General features: G+C 39.3%; 1 protein-coding gene and 1 pseudogene across 1 annotated transcript in view; both read right to left on the bottom strand.

The window, feature by feature from the left end:
• The window catches only part of STAMBPL1 (STAM binding protein like 1), a 47,361-nt gene extending 27,828 nt beyond the window's left edge, over positions 1-19,533 (bottom strand). The window contains exon 1 of the mRNA XM_054572462.1: positions 19,199-19,533. The gene's annotated coding sequence lies outside the window, so the exon portion shown is untranslated. The remainder of the gene's footprint in view (positions 1-19,198) is intronic.
• A 6,421-nt stretch (positions 19,534-25,954) lies between these two features.
• Positions 25,955-27,052, bottom strand: LOC129069753 (farnesyl pyrophosphate synthase-like; annotated as a pseudogene).
• Between the last annotated feature and the right edge of the window lie 630 nt (positions 27,053-27,682).

Raw genomic sequence — 27,682 nt, 5'->3', positions numbered from 1 at the left:
GAAATTATCATAACTTAGACTGTGGGCTGCTGTGGCCTTTACAGAAACGGAGGTGCAAGGTCATTCCCTCACCTTAGATGACACCAGCAGAAAGAAGGATCTCCGGAGTCGAACTGACAGATTGCGACCTGCTCTAGGGGGGAAATAATGACCTCGGCCTCAACATTTGTTGTTCATTTGCAAAGATTTAAAAACTCAGACATTAAGCCAACAATTATTTTCATTTTTATACTCACTTGTAATAATTGAAAATCAAAAATATGCTATAACCCAGAAAATATGTACTAAAATATTGATAAGAGAAATACGAAACATGATCAGAATATTAGAAATAGCTTTTATGCACTTTTTTCTACACTTTGTAAGCACTTCAGGTGAATGCCCACTAGTGTCAAGTGCTTGTATCTTATTCCTAGAGGAATATTCCAGGTTAAACATACCATGGCACCGTGGTTTAGAGTAGATCAACCAACAAGGATGTGGTTGCTATGGGAAAGATTACTAAATAAGTCAGCACTCCCAATGTACGTTTTAAATTACATTGAGATAAGTCTGGGCTTCCCTGAGGGTAATCGAGTCACAGTTTAAGTAATGAAATATGGTTTCTCATAGCACAATATGATTTTCATCCTGACACGAGGATGAGGCGGTGGGGCCACATACCCAGGAACTTCCAGCCTCCACCACTTCGGAGTTGGGAATGCTATGGCATCTTATTTAACCTTTTCGTGTGTTTTATCTTCATCTATTAAGTGGGGGGAAAATAACACCTTTCCAGGAGAACTAAAATGAAATGCTCCCTCGCACTCAGGACTTGGCTAGTTGGCAAGGCACCAAATCTTGGACAATGGGACCAGCGGAGAGATTCCTGCTGGAAGGGTTCTGTGAAAGATTTTCATCTCTAACAAAAGAGACATTCTGGAGAATATGGGTCTTTTCATCAGTAGGACAGGTGTCTTCAGGTAAAATTGTAAATGCAGTGGCTACCTTGCTATCCAGAAGGGTCAATCAAGCCTAAGAAGCAGCTGGTATGCAGGGGGTGGTGGAATGAGCCTGGCTCCTTGCTGACACTGCTGAGCAGCTGAACTCACCCTGCAATCATTCTCCTCTGAACTGTAATTGTGTAAGATAGAGTAAATGTAAGTGTTTAAGGCACTCTTAGGATTCTGTAATATGCTGCCCATTTGATATAGGGTTCCTCTAGCAATGTAAAAAAAATATTCAGCTATGTGATTTTGACAGCAAAAGTGGTGATTCTGAATAACTAAAATAATAATAGAATTTTGTGAGACATAACAATTTTTGAAGGAAATATTTCTACGATGATACTACATTCTTTGGCCCCAGCCGGTGTTGAGCATTGTATCATCAAGCGAAAGGTTGCTGGCTCTATTCCCAGTCAGGGAGCATGCCTGGTTTGCAGGTTTGGTCCTCTGAGGTGTGTACAGAAGGCAACCAATCGATGTTTCTCCATCACATCAATGTTCCTCACCCTCTCAGTCTCCCACCCTCTCTCTAAAATGAAAAATAACATAAAATATTTTTTAAAAATATATTGCATTCTTTGACTAAAACATAAATATTATTTATCTCCTGGTGATTCACAGTCTTATTTCAATGTAGCTGCTAATAGCAATGTCTTTCTCCATTTCTAATTTGCTTTTGTTTAGAAAACCAATTTAAAAGCAACTTCTTGGACTTCTGGTCAAGATAGAGAAGTAGAAATAAACGTGATACTCATCTCCTCCCCTGACTACTTCAAAATTACAACTAAACTACAGAACAACCATCAGTGAGAATCGCCTGAAATCTGGCTGAACAGAAATCCTATAACTAAGAATGTACAGAAGAAGCCACATGGAGACTGATAGGAGGGGTAGAGGTTCAGAATGAGCTGGTCCCACACCCAAGCATGGTAGATGAAAATTGGGAGGGATATCTTGGATACAGAGGTCCCCCTTAAGAGTGAGGGGTCCTAGCCTCACGCCAGGCCTCAGGGTTCCCATGTCAGGAAGAGAAATCCTCATAACTTCTGGCTGTAAAAACCAGCAGAGATTGTGGCTGAGATGGAGGGCTACTGAAGTCCCAAGCATTCCTCTTAAAGGGCTCAAGCCTGTATTTCCTTGCTGCTGGACTCACTCACACTGAGCTCCAGTGCTTTGGGCAGCAGCTCCAAAGGTACCAGGTCCCAGAAACTGAATTGTCTGACTTTCTCCCAGCCAGAAGTGCTGTAAGAAGCCATTGTTCCTTTTCTGAGCCCCCCCTTTTCAGGTGCAGGTGGTCATCATATCTGAATCTCCATCAGCCTGGCTAACATTGCTCCTCCTGACCTGGTGATTCCCTGAGACCTCATCACACCCAACTTGTGGGTCCATGCAAGTAAATTTCAGTGGCTTTATACAAACAGCCTGTCTTGATTCATGATGCAGACTTTTTTTTAAATCTCTTAAAGGTCACAACCCCTGAACAATTAGCATCTGGCCTTGGCATGCCCCATACTTCTTGCTAAGCACCCAGCTCTAGTGGCAGCTGGCTTCAGTTTGCAGCCTGACTTCTCTCAGGCACCTCCAAGCCCAGCACAAATGGCAACCATCTGCAGATCACTTTGGAGTATGTACCAGCAATCAAGGCTCAACTACAGAGGGAAGGCACACACAACCTACATAAAGGACAGAACAGAAGCACTCAGCTCAGGTGACCAGGGAGACTGTAGTCCCACAGGACACCTGCTATGTAAAGCCACTCTAGCAAGGCCAAGGTATATAACAGCTCTACCTAATACCTAGAAACCAACATAGGGAAGCAGCCAAAATGGGGAGACAAAGAAACATGCCCCCAATGAAAGAAAAGGAGAAATCTCTGGAAGAAAAAGTTAATGAAATGGAAGGAAGCAATCTACTTGTTACAAAGTTCAAAACAATGGTTATAAGGATGCTCATGAAACCTAGTGAGAACTTCAACAACATAAAAAAGTACACAGAAACCATCAAAAAATAACCAGTCAGAAACAAAAAATACAATAACTGAAACAAAGAATACATTAGAGGGAACCAACAGTAGATTAGATGAAGCTGAGCACTAAATCAGCAATTTGGAAGATATGGTCGCAGAAAACACCAAATCAGAAGAGCAAAAAAAGAAAAAAATATCCAAAAAAGTAAGGATAGTTTAAGGGGCCTCTGGGACAATATCAACTGTACCAACATTCACATAATAGGGGTACCAGAAGAAGAGAGAACAGAGAATTAAAATGTTTTTTGAGGTAGTAATGACAGACAACTTCCCTAACCTGGCAAAGGAAATAGACACTCAAGCCCAGGAAGCATAGAAAATCCTAAACAGGAAAACTCTAGATGAACCCACAGAGGCCCAAACCAAGACATACCATAATTAAAATGCCAAAAATTAAAGATAAGGAGACAATCTTAAAAGTAGAAGGAGAAAAGCAGTTAGTTACCTACAAGGGAGCTCCCATAAGACTGTCAGTTGGTTTCTCAACAGACACTTTGGAAGCAAGAAGGGAATGGCACAAAATACTCAATGTGATGAAAAGCAAGGACCACAATCAAGACTACTCTACCCAGTAAAGCTATCATTTAGAATTGAAGAAGAGATAAAGAGCTTCCCAGACAAGAAAAAGCTAAAGGAGTTCATCACCACCAAACCAGTATTAAAAACAGTATTAAAGGTGCTTCTTTAAGAACAAAAAGAAAAAAAGGTCAACAAAATAAATAATAAAGTGGCAATAACTATATATCTATCAACAATTACTTTAAATATAAGTGGATTAAATGTTCTAAAATAAAAAAGATATACAGTGGCTGGATAAGAAAACAGACCTTTACAAATGCTGTCAACAAGAGATTCCTTCAGATCAAAAGACATAGACTGAAAGTAAAGGAATGATAAAAGATATTTAATGAAAATGGAAATATGGGAGTAGGGGGCAGGGCAGGGGAGAGCAATGGAGGAAAATTGGGACAAGTGTAATAGAACAACACTTTAAAAAGTGCAATATTATAGAAAGAAAGTAGTTGTAAAAAAATTAAAAAATAAAAATGGAAATGAAAAAAGCTGGGATAAAAATAATGGTACCAGAAAAAATAGACTTTAAAACAAATGCTGTAGCAAGAGACAATGGGGCACCCAGCAATCCCACTTCTGTGTATTTACCTGAAGAAACCCAAAACACTAATTTGAAAAGATATATGCATTGTTCTGTTCACTCCAGCATTGTTTACAATAGCCAAGATATAGAAGCAACCCAAGTGTCCATCAAAACATCAATGCAAAAAGAAGTGGTGCATATATGCAATGGACTATGACTCAGCCATGAAAAAGACTGTAATCTTGCTATCTGGACGGACCTAGAGATACTGTGCTGAGTAAAATAAGTCAGACAGAGAAAGACAATGCCATAGAATTTTATTTAAATGTGAAATCTTAAAACAACAACAACAACAACAAAATAAACTAACAAAACAGAAGCAAACTCATAGATACAGAGAACATTTTGATGGTTGCCAGATGGAGAAGGTTGAAGGCATGGGCGAAAAAGGGGAAAGATTAAAATGTGCAAGTTGGTAATTACAAAATAGTCATGGGCATGTAAAACACAGCACGGGGAATATAGACAATAATATTGTAATAACTCTGTAGGGTATTAGATGGGTGTTAAATTTATCAGGGTGACCACTTTGTAAGTTATATAAATGTCTAATCACTATAGTATTAAAAAGAAAGTTTATACTATATGGTTTCCTTTTTATAAAACTGTAGACAAATAAATTCATCTCTAGTAACAGCAGGTCAGTAAGTTTGGGGATAGTGAGGTGGGGCTGGGAGGGAGGGAGAAGTGGGGTAACTATACAGGAACACTAGGAAACTTTTGAGTGTGATAGAGGTGTTCATTATCTTCACTTGGTCAGAGTTGCATACACATAATTAAACTTTATCAAAATGTGCAGTTTATTGTATGCCAATTACGCCTCAGTAAAGATATTTAAAGTAAAAAAAAATTGTTAAATTAAGTATAAAATATATTTTTTAATTAAGAAATAAAGAATAAGGAACCATGTAAAATAGGGATCTTACCAGTTCCAAAACTGCTCCAGGCTGTAGAGCACTCAGCCACTGGCAGTGCCCACTGCCCAGAACATTCCTCAGCTGCCCGCTCCCTTAGCCTGGGCTGACTCACATTGACCCCTCACATCACAGCTAAGGGTTCACCTCCCCCAGGGAGTCTTACCGTCCATCCCCTTAGGGACCCCTCAGTTGCCTTATGGGGAATCCACCACAGTGTGCGGTCTGGTTAGGACAGTACCTCCAGGGGAGCCCCACCTCCCACCGTGTGAGAGGCTAATCCTAACTGTGATCATCCTCACAGCCAAGGACAGATGTGTGGCCTATGCTTGGCAACTGCAACCTTTTCTTTTGGAACACACCAGATGGAAGACACTGCTGAAGGTTTTTTATTTTTTATCTTACCAGCACTGACCACACTGTTCTGCTATTAGACCATTCCTTGTCTTTTTCTAAGCGACCCCTCACCCTGAGCTGCCTGTTTTCTGCCTGTTTCTGAGCTGGTTCTATAACCTTGTAATTCTTTGGCTCATTATCCTTTTAATAAGTGCTGTTTTGCTGCTGTTAGACAAAAAGAAAAAAAAAAGCAACTTCTTCACTAAACTTCTCTGGCTTCGGTCTTTTAGTCTATCTTAGGTCAGTGATAACATAACTTAAATGCATTTGTAAAATTCAGGTAGATTGGACAGGGACTTGAAGGGATCTCCTATGAGTAAACTCTATGCTGATTACAGTGTATGTGCTACATGACTTCTAATTTGACTGCTCAAACAGCATTTTTCTTACCTTTTTTTTCCTCCACTAAGAGCAAGCTGAATTCTGGCAAGTGAGATATTATCGTAGGACTATATATCATCTTTATTGAAGCAAAAGAGCATAATAATAACAGGCACCACTAACAGGCAGCTTTTCTTCCCTGGTTAACTAAAACAATGCATCAACCCACAGGATTTCACAAGAGCCTTATCAAAGCGGAAGCAGCGGAGCCTAGAGATTAGACAAACGGCCTCTAAGTCAGACCACCTGGGGAGAGATTCTAGCTCCAGTTTCTAACTGCAGAATCGAAGCTTCCTAAACTGCAAAGTGGCATTGAGGACAGTAACTAAGGAAAGAGCTGTTGAGGTAACAAGTGACAGCTACTGTTATCTCCATTTTGCAGATGAGAAAAACTAGAGCCCAGAATAAGTAAGTTGAGCAAATGGTGAAGCAGGACTCAAAACCAGGCGCGCAGGATTCCAGAGTTCATACTCTTAGTCACACAGCAATAATGGCAACTGACATTTAATAGTTAATGGCGAACTCAGGGGAAGGTCAAACCCTTGGGCCTTGGGAAAAAATGATAAGGTTTACTACAGAAATGAAATTTTAGTTCAGCATTACGGGTATCTGATTCATAATCTTTCCCTGTCAAACAAATAAAAGGACAATCATTTCCTTCACTTGTTTCTTAGGCAGAATGATTCGTTACCTGTGGACTGACCACCTGGAATGTGTACTTAAAAAATTCAAATGCATGATTATTCTACCAAGACACACTTTAATTCAAAATACTTGCTGGTTTTTAATGTAAAATCTAAGCTGTGGTATTCAAAAGGCACTTCCTATACTCGTAAATCTAGGGTGCTAATTTAGGATGCTGTTCTATTTTTTAATGAGATGATTTCATTCATATGCATCATAAAACATCTGGAAAATGAATTCAAGGTATAAGGGAGAAATTCATATTTGTACACAATTATTTTGTCATCATAAATCCACAGGAGTACATTAATTTTGTTATCTTGCTGTTGAAATCCTAAAATTTCCTGGAAATCATGCCTTCTAGAGATAAGCCACCACCTACGCCAGTAAACTCTAATGTACATACTTCCCTTTTTATTGCAGTTTGCTTTTAAGAAAACACTATCCAGAAGTTATGTAATTCAATGAAGCATAATGAGTCAGAAATAAAATTTCAAAATAACATCATTTTCTTGCCTGCCAGTTGCCTGAAGCTCAGAGATGAGGTCAGTTCTTGGGCATTATTAATCAACTTTATTTAATTTTCATAAATTTTCTAAGAACAGTACTTCAACAAGATGAATTTAGTCCAGCACTACTACGGAAAAGCAAAAGCCATGCCTGAGTATTTCCCATTTACTGCTCCTCCACTGTCCCCAACCACAGGAATCCTAACTGCACCATGCCCCAGTAGACAGCTGCATTCATTCACACGTTTGTTCTTGCCCTAGCCAGGGGTCCCCAACCCTGTTAGGAACCGGGCCAGAGAACGGCAGCTCTCCTGAGCTCCGCCTCCAGTCCCCCACCCCGCCCCCACCTTCCATGAAACCAGTCCCTAGTACCACAAAGGTTGGGGACTGCTGCCCTAGACAGTCTCTGCAGAGCACTGGACAAAAGCAAAGCAGTCTGTGTCCACCCATAACCTCCCCAGCAGTCCATTTTAAAATGCTTCTCTGGCCCCTTTACTGCCAAAGCTGTTAGCAAGTGGCTGTCGGCTGCTCCTCTCAGCTCACCACTCACTCTTTTTATCCTTCCCTGTAGCTGATGTTCCTCTACTTAGATGTAAAGTTTCCTCCTAGTGTGGTTTCTAGGCCTCCTGCACCATACACACTTGCTGGAAGAGGAGACTTGTTATTACAAGAAAACAGATTTTTAGGCCCCAGAGAGTCAGACTTCCTGGGAAGGGTGCCCCACGAAGCTCTAGTTTTATCAAGCAGCCCAAGAGACCTTTCAGCACATTAAAGCTTGAGACTCACGGCTTCAGATGAAATTTCTCTAAGAAAGTACAAGTGACCCCCAGATACCTGGCCTTGATCAGCTGAATATCCCTACATTAGAACAAACTTTTGCCTTGGCCTTAATGAAACAGATATTTCCTTTTTCCTCCCATTTCACTCATGCTGCATCCCAATTGTTAATTTTTTGGCTTTCCTCTTAACATACCTTTATTCCATAAGACACGTTTTTTTCATGCTTCCAACTAAAGCTTAATCTGAGCTTCAGTCCTGTGTCTTCAAATGTCCTCCATCCATTTTCACCAGGACCTCCAACTGTGATTTCTCACTCAGTATGTTCCAAGGCTAAATGTGTATTTCCCACAAATATTGCTAGTACCAAATAAAGTCACTCATTCACGTCTTTACCCAGAATTATTTCTTAAGTGCCTACTTTGTGCTAGGAGCTAGTGATACAATGGTGAGCGAAAAGACAGTATCTGATCTTATAAAACTTACGGGGCAGGGGACAGCGCAGACATCTGTGAAGATATTAAACAACTATCTGCACCATTATATCATTAAAACTGCGGTAACTGCTACAAAGACAAAATACAAGAAACAAACAGAATTATGCATTTTTTGGGGCAAAAATACCCCAGAAGTGTGTCTTTCTCAGTACATCAGGAGACACTGAGTTGCCCCACTGCCAGTGATGCTAACTTTGATCCCTGGTTCATGTCTCTCTTGCAAATCTACCATCTTGTCCTTTATAATTACAAAGGATCTTGTAGGGAGTTATTTGAAAGTATGCAAATATATTTCCCCCACTAATTTTAGCATCCAAAGGTGAGCCTTCCTGAGACAATTATTACAGTAGTGTTTGAAAACAGTGAATTTTCTATTTCCATCTTTCTTTCCACATCAACTAATTTAGCTGAAGTTTTCATTAAAAGGTTGTTTAAGTTTTGTACAAAATTTTAAAATTTTAGGATCTATCTTTTATGATATCTGGGGTTTTCATTTTTTCTTTAAAAGGCTTTCAAACTCACTGATGACAAAAATTTTTTAAATATGCCCACCAAACTTTTCTTCCGGGAATGTTACGATTAGGTATTTTTTGATAAAGATCTTTGATCTGTGGAATTTATTTGTATGTAAGGAGTAAGACAAGGATAGAGTTTCTTCTTACCACCAGACAAAATGTCCCTGAAACTTCTCAGTTATGCTCAGCTTCTTATCTAACTCTCAATCCTGCCTAATAAGGTGATCTGCCCTAACTAGGCACTTAGTCCATCCATATTCATTAAATTGAAATAGTCTCTTTAGATTATGTCCCTATACAGCTGAAAAAAATAGTCTGCCAGTTACAGATGGATAAAGTTACAGAAAGAAGAAGAATTCGCAACTCAGAGGGGAGGCAAGTACGCAGCTATGGATGAGGTCTAGACTGAGTGGTAGAAAGGATGGTGGAGGAATAAATAGTTATTGGGGGAGATTCTGAGCTAAAAACAACATAGAACTTGGAAGTTAAGTGGGCATACTGATATAGGAGCAAAAGTTGACAAAGATGTTGTAAATGTTGTCATCTAAAGTAACTGAAAATAATGACGCTTCTGACTTCAACAGAAAACTACTTGTCCATCTGAGTGAATGGTACCAACATCTGATCAATTACACAAAACCTGGCAAGACCTGGAAACACCCACCTTGGCGTCGCTCCCTCAACTCCAGGTCCAATCTACTACTTACATCTGAAGATCGGCCCTCAAAACTCTCAAATCTGCATTTGCTCATCTTTCCTTGCAGCACGTGGCCGTCTGCTATTTCTCTTTGCCACCATTCCCTCCGTCTGCATTGCTACAATCACTTTCTAATTGGTCTGTTTTTCCAGCACACTCCCCTTTGATTATTTCTACATACAACAGGTATGTCATTCAGCTATCATGTCTACTTTACTTTAAAACATTTCATAGCTTTCCATCACTGTTAATATCATATATCCTTAATAGGCCCTTCAAAAGGTAGGTCTGCCTCAGCTGCCAACTCATCAGCCTCGCATATCGCAGTTCTGAGATGCATCAAGAAAGGTCTACGCAAATGGCCCACACCCTCATCTCACGCTTCTACTCCCTCTCCATCTTTCCAGTATTGGCTTAAGCATCTCCTCCTCAGGCAAGACGTTTTTGACCACCTCCAGGCCAGGGTACAATCCGAATTATATTCATCTAGAAACATCAGGCACACTCACACTGAGAGACTTTGTACTAAACAGTTGGGCAATGGTCTTACAACTAACAAAATGATGAAAGACAGAAGAAAGCTGATGAACTGTTTCAGATTAAAAAAGGCCTAGGAAACATGACAACTAAATGCATGTGTGACCCTAGTTGAAATCTTGGACCAGAAGAAAAGACAGTGATGAAATAGGATCTGTAGCTTAGACGACAGTACTGTAACAATATTAATTTCTGGATTTTGATAACTACTGTGATTACATAAAGTGTTAATAATTGGGAGGGAACTGGTAAAGGGTATACAGAAACTCTGTGCATAATTTTTGCATTCTTTGGAAGTCTGAAATTATTTTAAAATAATTTTTTAAATGTTTAATTAGTACCTTAAAAACCCCTTCAATCAGTAAGAGGACAACAAAAGGAAAAAAGTTTGCAATACTTCCTATGGCTAATCTACTATCTCTAAACTATAGGGAATATCTGCAGAACAGTGAGAGAGAAAAAGTTGAATAAAAATGGCAAATAAAATGAACAAGTCATAAGAGAAATATACATAGCTAAGTAACATGTGAAAAAATGTTTAGTTTCACTAGTACTTAAGCAACTAAGACTTTGAATAAGGTATTTTTATTTATTTGATGGATAAATTTACATCATTGATCATACTTAGTATTGATGAGAACTGGAAGAAAACGGGCAATTTTTTAAATATGCATTCCTATTGACAAGGCAATTCCAACAAGTTACAGCATTAAGTGAAAAAAAAAAGCAAGTTGTAGAATAACACAGAAAGTATGACTCCATCCCTGTGATACCATAATACATATGTACTTAATGTGTATTGGCATTTGTAAGAAAATAGTCTGAAAAACATAAACTGAATTTTTCTCAACTGTTCTCTTAAGAATGGAATCATGAAGGATTTCACATTCAATTCATTTATCTCTGTATAATTTGTTACAAGTGTGTATCACTTCATAATCAGACAAATTACCCTTTTTTTAAGGCTTTAAGTTTTGAGTAGGTAGCTCCAGGTTTGAATTCTATCCCTGTCACATCTATATTTTCAGATGTGTGATTATTGATAAATGATTGTGTTTCTCTGGTCTAAAGTGAGAATAACTGTGTCCTCATTGCTTTGCAATATTATTAAGGTAGTAGTAGTTGTAGTAGTAGTTATTCAATCGCTTTCTAAACCCAGAGGGGCTAGCCTGGCCTGTTGGCTAAGCTGGGTGGCCTTAGTGTCACACATCATACATGCAGTTGCTGGAAATAGAAATTTACTGACTGTAGACCTGGAACACAGAACCAGAGAACCCTGCATAAACTCTGCTGCATAAACCCTTCAAAGTCAGCCCTACCAAATTCAAGGCCGCAGCTGCTCACCCTTGTTCTCTCCAGTCTTTACAGTGACCAACCAGTTGGCTTTGCCCACCTGTTCCTTCATCCTCTGATCTGGGCCAGGTATTGTATGTCCCTAGCTCAAGATACAATGCTTGTTTGCATCAGGTTAGTCCTCTGCTCAAAAATTCACACTGGTGCCCTGACTGGGTGTCTCAGTTGGTTGGAGCATCATATCCCATACACCAAAAAGGTTGCAGGTTTGATTCCCGGTAAGGGCACACATGCGTACCTAGGTTGCAGATTCAGCATCAGGTCCGGATCAGGGAGTGTATGAGAGGCAACAAATTGATGTTTCTCTCTCACATCAATGTTTCACTCTTTCTCTTCCACTTCTTCTCTTTCTAATATGAATAAAAAACATATCCTCTGGTGAGGATAAAAAAAAGTACACTGGTACCCGATAGGCCAAGGTTGTGGATTCAAGGCCAGGTTAGGGTACATACACAAGAGGCAAACAACCAATGCATAAATAAGTAGAACAACAAATCAATGTTTCTCTCTCTCTCTCTCCCCCTCTCTATCCCTCTCCTTCTATCTCTGCCACTCTCTAAAACCAAAAAAATATTAAAAAATAAAATAAAAATGCACATCAGTAACCTAGTGCCTACTGAAAGAGGTCTAAACACCCTCGCCAGCCCTTCAGAGCCAGAGATCTGACCCTCTTTCTCTTTTTGTGCATTATAAGACTTTTCCCACTGCCCCCACTACGTGTCTTCTCCTACTTCCTTTTCTGATCAGACCCTCTCTACCCTGTCCTAACACCTGCCATCCAGCAGGGTGAGCAACATCCTCCAAAAATTCCCACCAGCCCTGCAGCTATCTGAATCCGTCCATCAAAAAGCAGGTGTGATTAAGAAATGAAACAAGTATAGAGTGCCATTATAGAAACTACAAGGCAGCCTTGATGAGTGTGTTATTACATGAAAATGTCTATGGAAATCAAGAGGAAAACTGCAGAATACCTAAAAACAGAAGCACAAATCTGAATATAAAATTAGATTTAGCTCTTAAGTAGGTTTTTCTCAGTGTGGTTTAATTGACCACCTGCGTCAAAACCCTCAAGAAGGTTGTCAAAACGAGGGCTCCCAGGCCCCACTCAAATTCACTAAATAAAAATCAATGGTGGTGGGACGGAAGATGCAATGGTTTTCAGAGACTAGTCCAAGAAGCACTGCCCTCATTGCCATTCTAAGTTTGTCTATAACTTTACACTTGCCAAAGAAAAATAACCTTTATGTCATAAAAACATGATGGGCATTTACATTTCTTCCAAAACCTACATTTTAATTTCTTGAATTATTTGTTAATTGGGAAAACAAAGTTTCACACCCACTGATTCCAATTGATTTTCATCTCTTTATTTATTTTTCTTAAAGTGCTATATTGATTCAATAAGCAGTTTCCCTGCCCCACTGAACAGAACCATGAACATAGGAAGGACGTATCCCAGCCCTCTCTTTTCTAATCTTGTTCCATCCACCACATCCATTTGTTCCTACTCTTAAAGAAAACTTATCTCGTGAACCAGTTTATAAACCAACGTTTCAAGGACAAAACAGATTGAGAAAAGAACTAGAGTCAATCCACCAGAAGACAAGCATGAACCCACAGGCATAAAGAGCTCCCTCTACTTCTCAATGGTTGAAATGCATACTTCCAGTGGTAAAAAGATAGGGATCCAACAACAAGACGAATACAATCACAGGGTCCGTAACTGAGCGGAATTTAACCAAGATCGCTATAACTGATTGTGGTCTTCCTACCCCCTTGAATTAAAAGGTGCACGATTGCTCCAACGATCAAGTTTGAAATGTAACCCTCTCCGAGGGGACCCACACTGGAGTTTCCCCCTGAACACAGGAAAAGGCCAAATTGGCAGGTAGTATTCACTAAGAGCCAGGGAGGGTTAAAAATGAGTCATCATTGGCTTCCTGTTTCCAAATTCACCCAAACAGTCATCAAGTCAAACAATCAAAATGAATAATTCGTGATGGGTCCCAGGGGCCAGTCATCTCTTAGATGTACCTGTACCCTTTGTGGTTCAGTCACTGTGATGCCACAGAGGTACAGTCAGGTTTAAAAAACAAAACACCAAATTCACCAAAACTCAAATTCTATCATCCTTAATCAAGTTTAAGCTCATGAAATCTAAAAACCGTTCCTTTAAGAAGAAATGAACTTTAGTTAAATAATGATGTGTAATTTACACACATGGGTAAATCAAAGGATGCACATATTTTTTAAAGATGAGATTTAAAAATTTCTTCAACTAAATAGTCATGTTTTACCCATGCACTTCACACAAGACCAAGAAAAGTTTTTGCCTCCTTAGAAAAAACAATACAAGTTACAGTTTACTGAAAGTTATTAGTGAGAGCAAGAAATTTTATAAAGACTGATGTAATGTTAAAATGTTAAAATCAGGGATGGCATGGTCTATCCTAAAGAAGCTCTGGGGGCCCTGGCCAAGTAGCTCAGCTGGTTAGACCGTCCCCCCAATTTGCCAAGGTTGTAGGTTTAATCCCAGTCAGAGCACATACAAGAATCAACCAAGGAATGCATCGATAAGTGGAACAACAAATTGATGTTTCTCTTCCTCTCTCTCTCTCTCTCTTCCTCTCTCTCTTTCTCAAATCATTTTTTTAAAAAAGCAGCAGCAGCGCTAGGGGAATTAAGAGCTTTGTATTCTTAGTTGCTATAGCAGCCTCACCTAAAATTAAAATCTGTCTTCTTATAATTAGACATAATTACTTCAACAAGTCAAAGAACAGCTAAAGTTTACTCTGTGGTTACTCTATAAAATAGTCTAAATAAAAATAGTTATAAAATGTCATCATAAGTCCACCATCAGTCATGAATGGGAGATGTAAGGGATTCTAGGAGTGTGGTAACTGCCCAGTAATTTAAGGTGCACATACTCCTTTGTAACATCTCTTCTTACAACCAGCGAGTCTTTATACATAACTTACATATAATGTAAATATCTCCCTGATATAATGTATTATATAGCATATATTATATATAATGTATACATTATACAGTATATACATATAGGAATATAATGTATACAGAAGTATATAATGCATACTTAATATAATGTGCGTAACATTTACATCATATTAAACGTATATTCTACATTATATAATTACATAATATTACATTATGCATTTTTATATACTATACAACATGAACCATATATTGTACATTATATTAGGGAGACATAGCCTCCCTGCCTCCAACAAAGAATCATTGGGCATACAGAGAATCATTATAAATGAATATGTATTATATATGTCAACTGTCAGGCAAGAACAAAAATAACAGATTTTTAAAGCAAATGTCCTAACAGAAATTGGAACACTTCTTAATGAAATATAACGCTTAAAAATACCAAAGCATCAAGTAAAAATAGCGAGAATTATGTTCAGCAATGTAGGCCAGAATTTTATATTAGAGATGGCATATGCTACAAGGGAGGTGATTAGACCCCTGAATCTCCATGAGGACAAGCTTCCAGGACCCAGCATGCAATATAAGAGACAGGGACATATTGTCGATAGAAGTTAGGAAAGCAGGCCTTGGAGTCAGATCGTCTGGGTATGACTCTCAACTCTATCACCTACCAGCATACGACCCTGAGCAATTTACCTAGCATCTCTGTACCTCAATGTTTTAATCTGCACAGTGTTACCTAGTACATAAGGTTGTTTGATAAATTAATACTAACAATAACAACAAATGCATATACCACTTAACTTTTTGCCAGACACTTCTAATCACTTTTCGTTTATACCTATTTACTCATTTACCCTCCCCCAAGGCTTATGAGATAGAAATTAATATCCCGGTGGAAAAGTGAGGAAATGGTGGCTCAGAGACGTTAGTAACTTGCTCAAAGACACACAACTAGTAAATGGCAAAAAGAATTCATGCTTCTAACTATGCCATCATCCTTGACACAACATGTGTTAAGGCTTTATACAGTGCCTAGTGCATAGCACGTATTCAGTAACTAATATTTATTACTAAATTATCAGTCAAACATTTGCAAGATACTGAGGTTACACCAAAGCCCAGCAGAAAAGGATGTTGTGATCAATGGGTGATGTTCCATGGATGTGGAATATGTGAATAATCACACTTGTGGCATAGGTTTACTATCTCTCTTCCACACAGAACAAAGAATTCTGATGTCTAGTTGTCTCAAGTTTTCCCTTTTCCATTTCAGCGTTTGGATTAAAAATCAGGCAATCATAATCTAATATGAGATTACCACCCTCCCTCCCTCCTCCTACTAATCCACTCTTCACCCAATTACCCAATTAAGTGTTCTTTCAAAAAGATGTTTTCATCACTTAATACTTTCAGGGAAACTACCTTGAACTGGCTACCTTATCGAATCAAAATTCCACTCCCTGGCTTTCAAGGGCCTTAATAAGTCATGAAAGGAACATGCCTTTAACTCTAGTTCAAGGACCTGCTAACCAAGCAAATGCCTGATAAGAATGGCCATATTTCATTATGCAGAGGATATCAGTGTTTGTATTACTTCAAAACAGTGATAAGCAATTTTTTATTTCACTTATTTATTTTGGACATAGCCCATTAGAAAAAAATTTTAAATGTTGAAGGATCTCATTTGATTTTTATTCAGAATATAACAAGCTTGACTGGAGGACATAAACGGAAAATTGTGAAACAGAAAATTTGCATTATAACATGCATGATAGTGTTAGTATCCAGGCAAACTTAAGGCAGCTTTTTAATCTTTAGTCCTGAAATTAGATTGTGAATCATGGAGTAGACCTCTAATGACTGGGTATGGAAAGTCAGAACTATTAGGAAAAAAAAAAGGAAGTCATAGCACCCTTAACACTCAAGATCATACAATGCAACCATTTCCAAAAGGACTTTGAAAGGCTAACTAGAGCAAATTAAAACATATGAATTACTGATCCTTATATAAAGGAGTTGCTTTTAATAAATGTAAGTTACTAAGGAACCACCAACCAGTCTGAATTAGTCTCTACGCCAGTCACATCAATGGACAAACATAACATGAATTTAATTTAAAATTTAGAAAGTCAAACACCATGTGTTTTAATGACTGAGGCATTTGCCAAAGGTTTAATTGTCTTTTCCATTTAGCATGAGGTGCTGGACTATACTAGAAGTTCATGTGATTTGCTTAGAAATGCAAATAATTTCTGACAAAAGGTACATCCAGATGTAGCTACATCCAGATTATTCCTGAGTTGAATATTCTGATGTCAGCTAAGGATTCCTGGAGGTACACTCACATGTCCTGCTGGATAATTCACATGTTCATAGAGCTGGAATAAGCTAGTTAACAGCTACCAATAAAATACTTTTGTTTGTTTTTGTTTTATTTCAAAAGGATTGTTATTGTTCCTTTGTGGAAGAAGTTGATCTTACTTTATTGAATATATCAACGGGCTTCAATTTGATGAAAGGTTTGGTGATTCATATAAATTTATGGCTAAAAATAATCAATACTAGATGTGACGCAGTTCAGTTGGGAAGAAAAGACATTCTAGAATTGTTTTTCATTTAACAAATATATATTGACCATCTGTGATCCATTAGCCCGAAGGGACAGAAAGCTGACTCAAATATTTTCAGGGATGACTATGAGTCATTTCTTGGAGTATCATTTCAAGCTACTTATAAATCTTTCACAGGGTTAAAAAAAAAATGCTAGCCTTAGACAGAATCACAAATCTAGTGGATTACAATGTGTCTAATTTGTAAATGAAGTGCCTTTCTCCAGGAAGGCACCTGGTATTTCCCAGACAGCAACTACTTCTACTCCCATATTTTGAGCAAGAATTAGCAGATTTTTCTTCTCTCTGAAAAGCAACCTCACTCCCTGGATCGATGCTAAAGTAGGATTGGGAAGAGTCACTGAGGGAGGAATATGATCAGACTGGTTTAGTGAAGTCCTAGGTGATGAAAGTAAAAAGACGTAACTATGATTAACAACTCTTGAACTATTTTTATCAGTCCTTCTCAGAAGCCAACCCCAGAGACATTCTCCTCCCCAGGAGCAAATCTCTCTGCTGAGGACACCCTTGGGGACACCGCTTCCCTCAATTTCTCTCTTCAAGCCTCTCGCTGGCAATAAATCCTACGAAATGGCAAAAGTGGGCAAGGAACTGGCCCTGAAGACCACAACATGGGTAAATGACTAGGATTCTCTGCCTCATTTCAATGGTGCTTGTTTTACCAAATAATATTTTTAAAAGTTTCTTTTTAAAATTCCCAAGAATCAGCTGATACATAAATTCCAACTGAAATTCCCAAGTAGCCAACAATGGGCTTGGATAGATGCCTGAACAGAAAAGAAGCAGCCAGCTCATTTTCCAGGTGTAGTCCAATAACATTTCATGCCTTTGAATGATGACATCGTAATGGAGTAATGGTAAACAGGAGAAGTCTATTTCTCAAAGACATGCACTTGAATTTTTTTCATTGATATTTATAGCTATAAAATGCCTACTATAATTCAGCTACAGAGTGCATTTTTGAAATTCAATTGAGCATCCATCCCACAAACAAAACTGCCCATTGAAACAAGGTCTGGAAGAAAATAAAACCCAGTGGCTTAATCTCTATAAAACTATTACAAAAAACTACCACCAGAAACTTCACACAGGAAGTCAAAAATCCAGGCGTAATTTATCTGCTGGAACAAATCTGACATTGACAGGGGCTTGAATCATGAAATCATAAATCACCATCTTACTAATATAATTTTGGAAACTCCCTAAAACCTATAGCTTCATTTTCTTCTCAGTGTCTAGCAGGACGTTTGGAAAGCAGTGTACTCACTGGAGCTTAATTTGGAAGACATCTCTTTTACTTACTACCAAACACTGCAGAAAGCCACCCACACCCATGCCACTCAAACATTTAAGATTTTTTTTTCCAGTCCTCTAGATCAGGTTCTGTTTCTTGAATTACTAACTACGTATTTATTTTTTTAACTTTTTTAAAATTAAATTTATTGGCTTTAAATTTAAATGGTTTAACATTGGTTGATAAAATTATATAGGTTCTGTAATTTTTTTAAAAACATTTCAGTAATTACACCATCTTAGACTCTCGGATATCAGCAGTGTGGGTTGTTTTAGACAGTTCTGGAAAATCATGTTCTAGTGACATTACACTTTGCGCATTTCATTAAAGACATTTAGTTAAGGCTTAACTTACTCAGGTGAGGGAAAATGTCTTAAGAGTTGTTCATCAATGGCATAAAAGTAAACATCATCTAGAGGCATATCTCATATCCTAAAAGATAAAGGTCTGTTTTTCTAACCCTGGCCCCTCCCTTCTCCACACCACGCACCTCCACATACAGTGCGGTGGTCTTTCAATGCCAACACCATGTCCAAGTTGGAACTAGAAACACGCGTGTAGGTCACTTACAGAGTCCAGCCCTGCCACCTAGATCCACAGCTTCCTGCCTTTCTCGCCAAGGTGAAACGAACCCCTAGGGGCGGGCTGGTGCTGCACACAGGCATCGCAGGCAGAGGCTGCCGATCAGGGCACTTGAAGAAAGGAAGTGAGCCAGCAAAAGGCATTCTCTTCCCGCGTAACAAACCCGAGACCCGACGCCGCCAGCGGAAGAGGGACTGGCGGCGCGCCAGGCCACCGTGCAGGCAGACCCGGCGTGCACACTCGCCTGTGCCGGTGCGCGCATACACTAATGCATGCACGCGCGCACGCGCGCCTACTTACCAGCAAACCCTGATGTCTGAGGTCTGGACCCCGCGTAGGACGGCGACTGCAGCGGCTGCCCCCGCGCCTGCGGTGTGGTCTTGGCATCCGTCTGGCCGCTGCAGCAGGGGCCGCTCTGGTTTTTGCGAGAAGGCACTGCAGCCGGGTGCTAAAGCACCCAGCGTGAAGGCGCTGACTCGCTCGCCTCGGCCGTACCTCTTCCCCGCTCCGTGGACCGATGGAACTTTGCGAGTTCCACTCGCTCCGGCTGCGTGCGTGGTTCTCCTTCTCCCCTTGGCTGCCGTGGCCCCGCAGCGCTGGGGCTGATCAGCGTCCTCGCAAACCCAGGGGCAGGCCGGCCGATCCCGAGCCTGCTGCGGTCGTTCCTGCTGCCGCCGCTGCAGGAAAGGAATTGTCACTGCGATGGTCCCGGCCTCCCCGGCCCCGGCCCCTGGGTGCCGCCTCCGCCTCTGCCTCCGCCCCCTCTTCCGCCGCTGCGGCCTCCCGCATCGTGCAGAGAAGCTTGCAGGTGTAAAAGCAAGTGTCTGCGGTGGGCCTAGAGCAAGAGTGAAACGAATGGGTTCGACTTTCTCCTCTGAAACCTGGCACGCCCCTCCTCAACCCCGAACCACCTGGACTCCCATTTGGCTCTACCATCAATTTCGCGGAAGACTACTGTGTACACACCTGTGATGCAGAGGGATTTATTTGACCATGAAATCTACTGGAGTCGGGGGTGGGGGTCGGGGGCAAAGATCGGGTTTGGGGGAAAATCCCATTTATTCATCCTATTAGGAATTCCACCTTGAGATTTATCTATAACCTACCTCCACTATGAAATACTTTAATCCTCTTTCCTCCCAGCTCCACTTCATCCCCTACGAGTAATGCAAACTATTATAATATCATCTGGATATTATTAAAATCGTCATGTGCAGTGCCTTTAGGATGGTCCTGGTATTATGCCAGACACTCCAAACATGAAATCTTATTTCATCTTCTCCACACCTTATAAACGGTACTCTTATTTTACCCATGCCGGAGAGAGACACAGAAGTTACGGTTTAATATCTGATTTGACACCAAAAGCTATTTTGATTGGCTGGGGAGAGTCTATTAATTTAGAAATGTTTAATAAACATTGCTGCTGGATGAAACACAGGCATTTTTCCACCGTTCCACAGTTTGGTTGGGAGGTAACTTGCAAGTGAGAAAAGTGACTGCAGAAAGGGGCAGTGGACTATCAGTTTTTCCTAATGTAATTTTCCTTTGGAGATTAAACTTCTAGCTCTGGCTCTGCCACTAACTGACCTGTTTAACCTCATGCTTTTCAACTTCTTAGGCCTCATCTCCCTGCATTGGTTTTTAAAATAAAATGATTTGACTATCAGATAATTTTTAAGAAGCAATGGAGTTATGTTTTTCTAATTTTGAATTTGATTCCAAATTTAAAAGTCAGAAAATTTCACAAAAATCCAGACTTTTGGCACGTTCTGAGAAAATGGAATAACTGGCAACCTTTGGTCCATGGTACGTTCTAGCAGCTGTCAGCCAGAGCCGAGGAGTAGGCGTCCCCTTCAGACTGGGAAGATAATTTTCAGTTTTCCACAGTCCCCACCACCGCTTTATGCCCCACCCCATTGGCATTTGAGGATATAGTAGACATCTGTGTTTGCAGATCTGGACTAGATAATCTCATGACCTACAGTTCCTCTAAAATTCAGTGATCATTAAGAAGTTTACCCCGATTACAAAGAAATATTATGAAACAAGGAATTCCACATAAATATTTAGCGTGGTAACTGATCATGGTCTTGCTGCCTAAAATCTGAGGAACAGAGTGAAGCAATAAAATGGAGTCACTATAGCCAAGCTGCTAAATTACTAAAATCAAGTAGGTTGATGTATGAAGAAACAATTCTATTCTTTTTTTAACTGGTCTGGGAACTTAAACTTTTGAACTATCCAGTCCTGCTTCAATGAATATATATACATATATATATATGTATATATATAATATATTATATATGTATATTATAATGTAATTATAAAATATATTATAAATTATAAAATAAATATAATTATAAAATATAAAATGTAATTATTTTTTCATTTGAATATATATTTTATTTAGAATGCAATACTAACAGCATGATGTTAGACTGTCACAAATTGGTACCGAGAAGCATACAATCTTTAAAATATGCTGTGTTCCACAGGTGATTTAAGTATAGCATTATTATTTGATACTGAAGTCAAAGACAACATTTAGATTCTTCAGCTTTGGAGTATTTAGTAACTTCAAAATGACTGTCTAGTCAGGCAGAGGAAAGAAATCAAAAGCAGTTGTTTTTTCTTCTGTTATATATAAAATAAAACCTCCAGGAAGCCCTCGGACTACCCCCGGAAGGACTAAGGGGAGAATGTTTGTGTCTGCAGACCACCTAACATCCGTTATCCAGACAAGAGGCCATCTAGAGGATTGCTATCTCAGACTCATCCAGACGCTAAGAATGCAAGACTGATTCTTTTCAAGAATGTGTTTTTTCTTGGCACAAGCATAAAAGTAGACATCAACAGCACAGAATAAAGAGCCCACAAATAAACCCACGCCTGTATGGGCAATTACTATTTGACAGAGGAGGCAAGAACGTACACTGAGGTAAAGAAAGTCTGTTCAACAAATGGCATTGAAAAAATTGGACAGAAACATGCCAAAAAATTGAAACTGGACCACCTTCTTACATCATATACAAGAATAAACTCAAAATAGATTAAAAACAAATGTGAGACTCAAAACCATAAAACTTCTAGAAGAATACACAGACTGTAAAATTTCTGACATTTGTCTTAGCAATATATATATTGCAATATATAGCAAAATATATATCTCCTTGGGCAAGGAAAACAAATGAATAAATAAACAAATGGAACTACATCAAACTAAAATATTTTTGCACAGCAAAGGAAGCCATCAACAAAACAAAAAAACAACCTACTTAACGAAAGAAGATACTCACCAGTGATAGATCTAATAAGGGGTTAATATTCTAAATTTATAAAGAATACATATAAGTCAACACCAAAAAAATAAACACTCCAATTGAAAAATGGGCAATGAGCTGACTGGTGTGTCTCAGTTGGTTGGGCCTCATTCTGCAAACCAAAAGGTCATGGGTTACATTCCCAGTCAGGGCATATGCCTGCATTTTGGGTTTGGTCCCCAGTCAGGGTGCATATGAGAGGCAACCAATTGATGTTTCTCTCTCACATTGATGTTTCCTTCTTTTTCTCCCTCCCTTCCCTGCTCTATAAAAGTAAATAAATGAAATCTTAAAAAAAAATGGGCAAAGGACTTGAATAGATACTTCTGCAAAGAGAATGGCCAATAGGCATATAGAAATATGCTCAACATCACTAATCATCAGAGAGATGCAAATTAAAACAAAATTAAGATTCACCTCACACCTGTCAGAATGGCTATCATCAATAAGTCAACAAACAACAAGTGTTGGTGAAGATGTGGAGAAAATGGAACCCCATGCACTTGTGGTAGAAATGCAGATTGGTGCAGCCACTTTGGAAAACAGTATTAAGGGGCCTTAAAAAATTAAAAATGGACTGCCTTATGACCTAGCAATTCTACTTCTGGGTAGATATTCAAAGAAACTTAAAAGAGTAATTTGAAAGAAGATACATACCTGTATGTTCATTGCAGCATTATTTACAATAGCCAAGATATGGAAGCAACCCAAGTGGCCATCAGATGAAAAAGTGGTGTTACATGTATACAATAGAATATTACTCGACCTTAAAAAATGAAATCTTACCATTTGAGACAGCGTGGAGGGACATAGAACATATTATGCTAAGTGAAATAAGTCAGTAAGAGAAAGACAAGTACCATATGATTTCACTTATAAGTGGAATCTAAAGAACAAAATAAAAGAAAAAGCAAAACTGAAACAGACTCACAGATGCAGAGAACAGACTGATGGTTGCCAGAAGGGAAAGGTTTGGGGATCTGGGTAAAAAAGGTGAAGGGTCTAAGAAGTACAGATTGGTAGTTACAGAATAGTCATGGGGGTGTAAAGTACAGCATAGGGAATATAGTCAATAATATTATAATAACCATGTATGGTGCCAGGTAGAAATATTGAGGGGAACAGTTGTGAAGTGCATGATTGTCTGACCATTGTTCTGTATACCTGAAGCTAATACAAAAATATTTAAAAGTAAAAAAAATAAACATAAAATGTGCTTTTTACTATAAGAACTCTCAGCTTTCCTTTCTTCTTTGGAATACTCTGATTATTACCTAGTTGTATTTCTGGTTGCAAACCCTAAGATGAAGAATAAATCTTTATCATTTATTTCTAGCCAAAACCTCATTTATGCTCTGATTCATTTGCACAAAATGGCTCAATATTCACTGAGCCATTTTGTCTCCACCCCTAGCATCTAGAAAACATCATGTGACCTAATTTCAACCAATCAGAGACTCCTATCCAGATCTTGCACCTGGAGTCTGTGATTCATAGAAGAAGAAGAATTTCATTGTTGGTGAAGTGGCTTTTGTGCCCATACACAGCAGTGCCAGAGGTGAGAGGTAGGAGTATCCAATGGCAGTGCCATGGTGTCCTAAGTGACTGTTTGGGTGGTGTGAGCTGTTCTGATTCTAGCTACGAAGCTACCTTGCCTGTTTGATGAGCCTGATTCTCCAGCCTTCCTGTCTCTTTGGTATGCTCCCTGATGGCCTTCTAAGACATTTCCTTCCTGGTTTAGGTAACCAAAATAGGTGTCTGTGTTTGTTACCAAGAACTCTGATATAGTGGCTTTTGGGATGGTCCAAGTTCTGTCTCCCTTTCATTCACCAAATCAACAGAAAGTGGGCACAAGTATATTATACAACTTTTATCTGAAAGATTTTAAAATATTCTACAATTTTATTTGCACTGTTAAAGATTCTATTTCAACATTTACCCCAAATGTGATGTTTTTAAAGATAGGATTTTTTTATCCTTATCAATCACATTAACAAAGATTGCATATAAATAAGCTTTGCCCTCAATACTGGTGAGGATGAAGCTGTGGAGGAGGAAAAATAATTTTTCTCCTACCCTTGTGAACTCTTCTAGTTCGATTAATAATCAAATTAACATAAAACAGATTAACAGGAGAAAATGAACTAATTTATTAGGTATATACACACAGAGGTTCCCTAAGACTATGGCATCTGAGGACACATTGGGCAGCTGAGGCTTATATGCCATTCTGGACTAAGAACAGGGAGACAGGGATCTGGGACTTCACAGAGAAAGTAGGCAATGCACAGGTGGATGAGAAAGAGAAAACATGTGATAAACAAATTTTTGCCAGGCCACCCAGAAACAATGGAACACAAAGGGGAATGTAACAGACTCTGTTTAGCTGCCGTCTACCACACTTAATACATATACGTTAAGGTGAATATGCTAAGGTTCCCTTCCTGAAGCAAAGTTGTCTATCTAAATTTTTTAAGGTGGAACAGGGAAGGGATGTCAAAGAATTCTTCTGAGTCTTTTGTTTCTTAGAAATAAGCAGCTTAAAATAATATTCCAAAAGACATGTTTTGGGTTGGCAAGCTCTGCTGCCCTTCATAAAGAAATGAATCCCCTCATGTGGTGGTGTAATTTTGATACAATGCAGGCCATGAATTTGTCAGTATGTTAACGGAAGCTGTAAAATGTACACATTCCTTTTTCCCAAGTAATTCCACTTCCAGGAAGCAATTTATCCTATGCAAATCTGTAATGAGAAATAAGATTTCTTCACTGAGACGTTTACCACCAACTTTGCACATTAAAGTTACATTTATAATAATTTTTAAATAACATTAAAGCTGCTTATGATACAATGTTAAACAAATATAGCAGAATTTATTAAAATTACCCCCCAGAGATTAGTTATGGGGAATTATAATTGCCCTCTTCATATTTTACTATAATTTTATTTTCCCTTAATGAGCATGGTTTTCTCTTATTTAAGAAAAAGAATATTTAATAATTAAAAATAAGTAGAATTGGTTGCCAAAAAAATTGAGTTTGTATTTATCACAGTACCCCACTCATAACAGGTACATAATAAATATTTGAGGAAAGAATAAAGGTAGGAAGAAGGAGGAAGGAAAAAAAGCAGGTCACAACATTTCACAACATAGACTGATGAGTTAAGGGATTGTGACTCTATCTCATTTGCTTACTTGATGCCGTATATATGGAAACAGGACATTACATTCCAAATTGCTTATTAAGTAATGCTGCATCGGAGCATCTCCCAGCTGTGACTAGTGGCAAAACATGAATACTTTTCTCACTAGATGAGTAACATGCAGTCAGCACTCAGATTGTTTCCTGTCTCACAACATCAGAGATAGGTCTGTCCTGAGAAGGTGGAAGAGCACAAGGGTGTTTGGTGTTCAAGACAAAGAGGTTTCGTCACTCTGGCCATCAAAGAGAGGACTGCCACTTTCTCTGAGTCACTCAGAATCCCAAGAGATTGAAATAGTTTCTGATTTCTCAAACTGTCCGCATCCTAGTTGAATTTTATTTGTTGAAACTGACAGTACAAAGAGCAAGTATGCAGAGTGAATTTACATTAACCAGGAGGCCAACATTACGTCCATGTATTCCTGTAATGGTCTGGCGTTTGCATAAAAGGTGGTGGTCCCTATGGTCATAACTGCGCTCACTGAGGGTCCCTTCTTTGTTTGTTTGTTTGTGTGAGGATTTACTGTAATTATTGAGAGCCTCCCCTCCCTGCCCTGGTAGTGTCTAGGTCGTGTTTCCACTCGTAGATCTTGTGTGCAAGCCTCGGGAAGACAGCTGGGGACAGAGGAAATGAGTACTGCTCCATGAGGCCCATACGGTGGCTGTAACTGTCTTCTTCATACTGCGTAAACATGGCCTGCATATTCAGCTCCTCACAGAGTGTCTTCACCAGGGCCACCTTCTCAGCCTTTTTCTGTCCATAATTCCGCAGGTTCTGTCGCTGTTCCAGAGAGGCTCGTTGCAGGCACTGAACCACCAGCCAGCTGCATTTCTTGTCCTGGATGTCCAGGCCAATCTTGACCATCACACTGGAGTCCCCAAAGAGGTCAAGGTAATCATCCTGAATCTAAAAGAGCTCTCCTGTCTCCAGCAGGATCTTCTCGGCACTGGCATATTCCTTTTCCTCGACAATGCCCGCCATCCACATGGCAGCAGCTAGGGGAAGGCAGAAGGAGTAGAAGCTGTCTTATACTTGACAATTGATTTGTACCCCTTTTCAGGGTATCTGCCAACATCCATGTTGCCTTGCAGGGCTGTGATGAGGTCCAGGGTCTGTCCAATCTCAGTCTAATAGGAGCTCTGCAGGAAGAACTCGATCAAGTTCAGGTAATGAGGGTGCTCCTAGTGTTAAGTCCTCAGCGCTTCATAGATACGTACTTCCAGAAGCATAGCGTCCTTGAGGGAATCCAAACCTATGCCTGGCTTCTGATACCAGCATATCTGCCCCTGTCTGGTGAGGGATGAATCCATAATGTTGTCTGGCACCGTGAAGAAAGCTTGGAGCAGTTTCACACACCAGCCCACAGCCATTGGCCCACTGGAGACTTCAGCATCCAGCCTTCTTGGTTCCTCCAGACCCTGAAATGTTATCAGCATCATCATACTCCACTGGTGCTTGCCTCCAATGATGTTGTACTCCAGGACCTTCTTGAGCAAGGCAATTATATCTCCTATTTCTGGATACCCCAAGTCATCCTAAGTCAGTACCCTGACAATATGGGCAAAGTGCTGGATGAAATTCTGCTTTTCTTTGGTCATAAACATCCAATTTCTGGTCTCCATTCATTCTGAGGAGTAAAGTACTCTTGCTGGATGTGGGTTCTCGGCCCAGATTGTTGGCAGGGTATCCCTTAAAGCTATTGGGGGTCTCTTCTGAGACCAGTTGAGCTGGAGTCCTTGTTCTTTTTTTCACAGATTTAGAATTTCCTGGCTCTGGTCATATTTTTAAAGTCAAGAGAAAGACAAGAACTGAAATACCCAGTTGATTCTATCAGGAGAAATACTCATCTCAGAAATTATTATGTACTTAAAAGCATGTATGTCAGAAATTATATTCTTAAAAACATGTATTATTAAAGTTCTGGGTTTCATTATTGTTGACACCAAATGTTCTCAAAGTATGGTTCAGTGACCCTTGAACTCTTTTCAAACAGTCTGCAAGATCCAAACTGTTTTCATAAAATCACAAACCCATCATTTGACTTTTTTACCCTCTTTTACTCATGGAGTTTTCCAGAGCTTACGTGTATGATATCACAACAGCTCGAATGCAGACACAGATATGAGAATTCCAGGCATCTTCTATTAATGTAGATGTGATGGAGAGTTGTTAGAAAAGTAAAATAATACCAATTTTTGTTTTGTTTTGGCGCATATAGTTTTATGGTAATAAAAATATGATACAATGTAAATTGGT

Source organism: Pteronotus mesoamericanus, unplaced genomic scaffold (assembly GCF_021234165.1).
Source record: "Pteronotus mesoamericanus isolate MK-2021 breed Mesoamerican mustached bat unplaced genomic scaffold, CSHL_Meso_final contig_24, whole genome shotgun sequence".
Lineage (NCBI taxonomy): Eukaryota > Metazoa > Chordata > Mammalia > Chiroptera > Mormoopidae > Pteronotus > Pteronotus mesoamericanus.
Note: the sequence above shows the minus strand (reverse complement) of the source record. Positions and strands in the feature narration are given on the sequence as shown.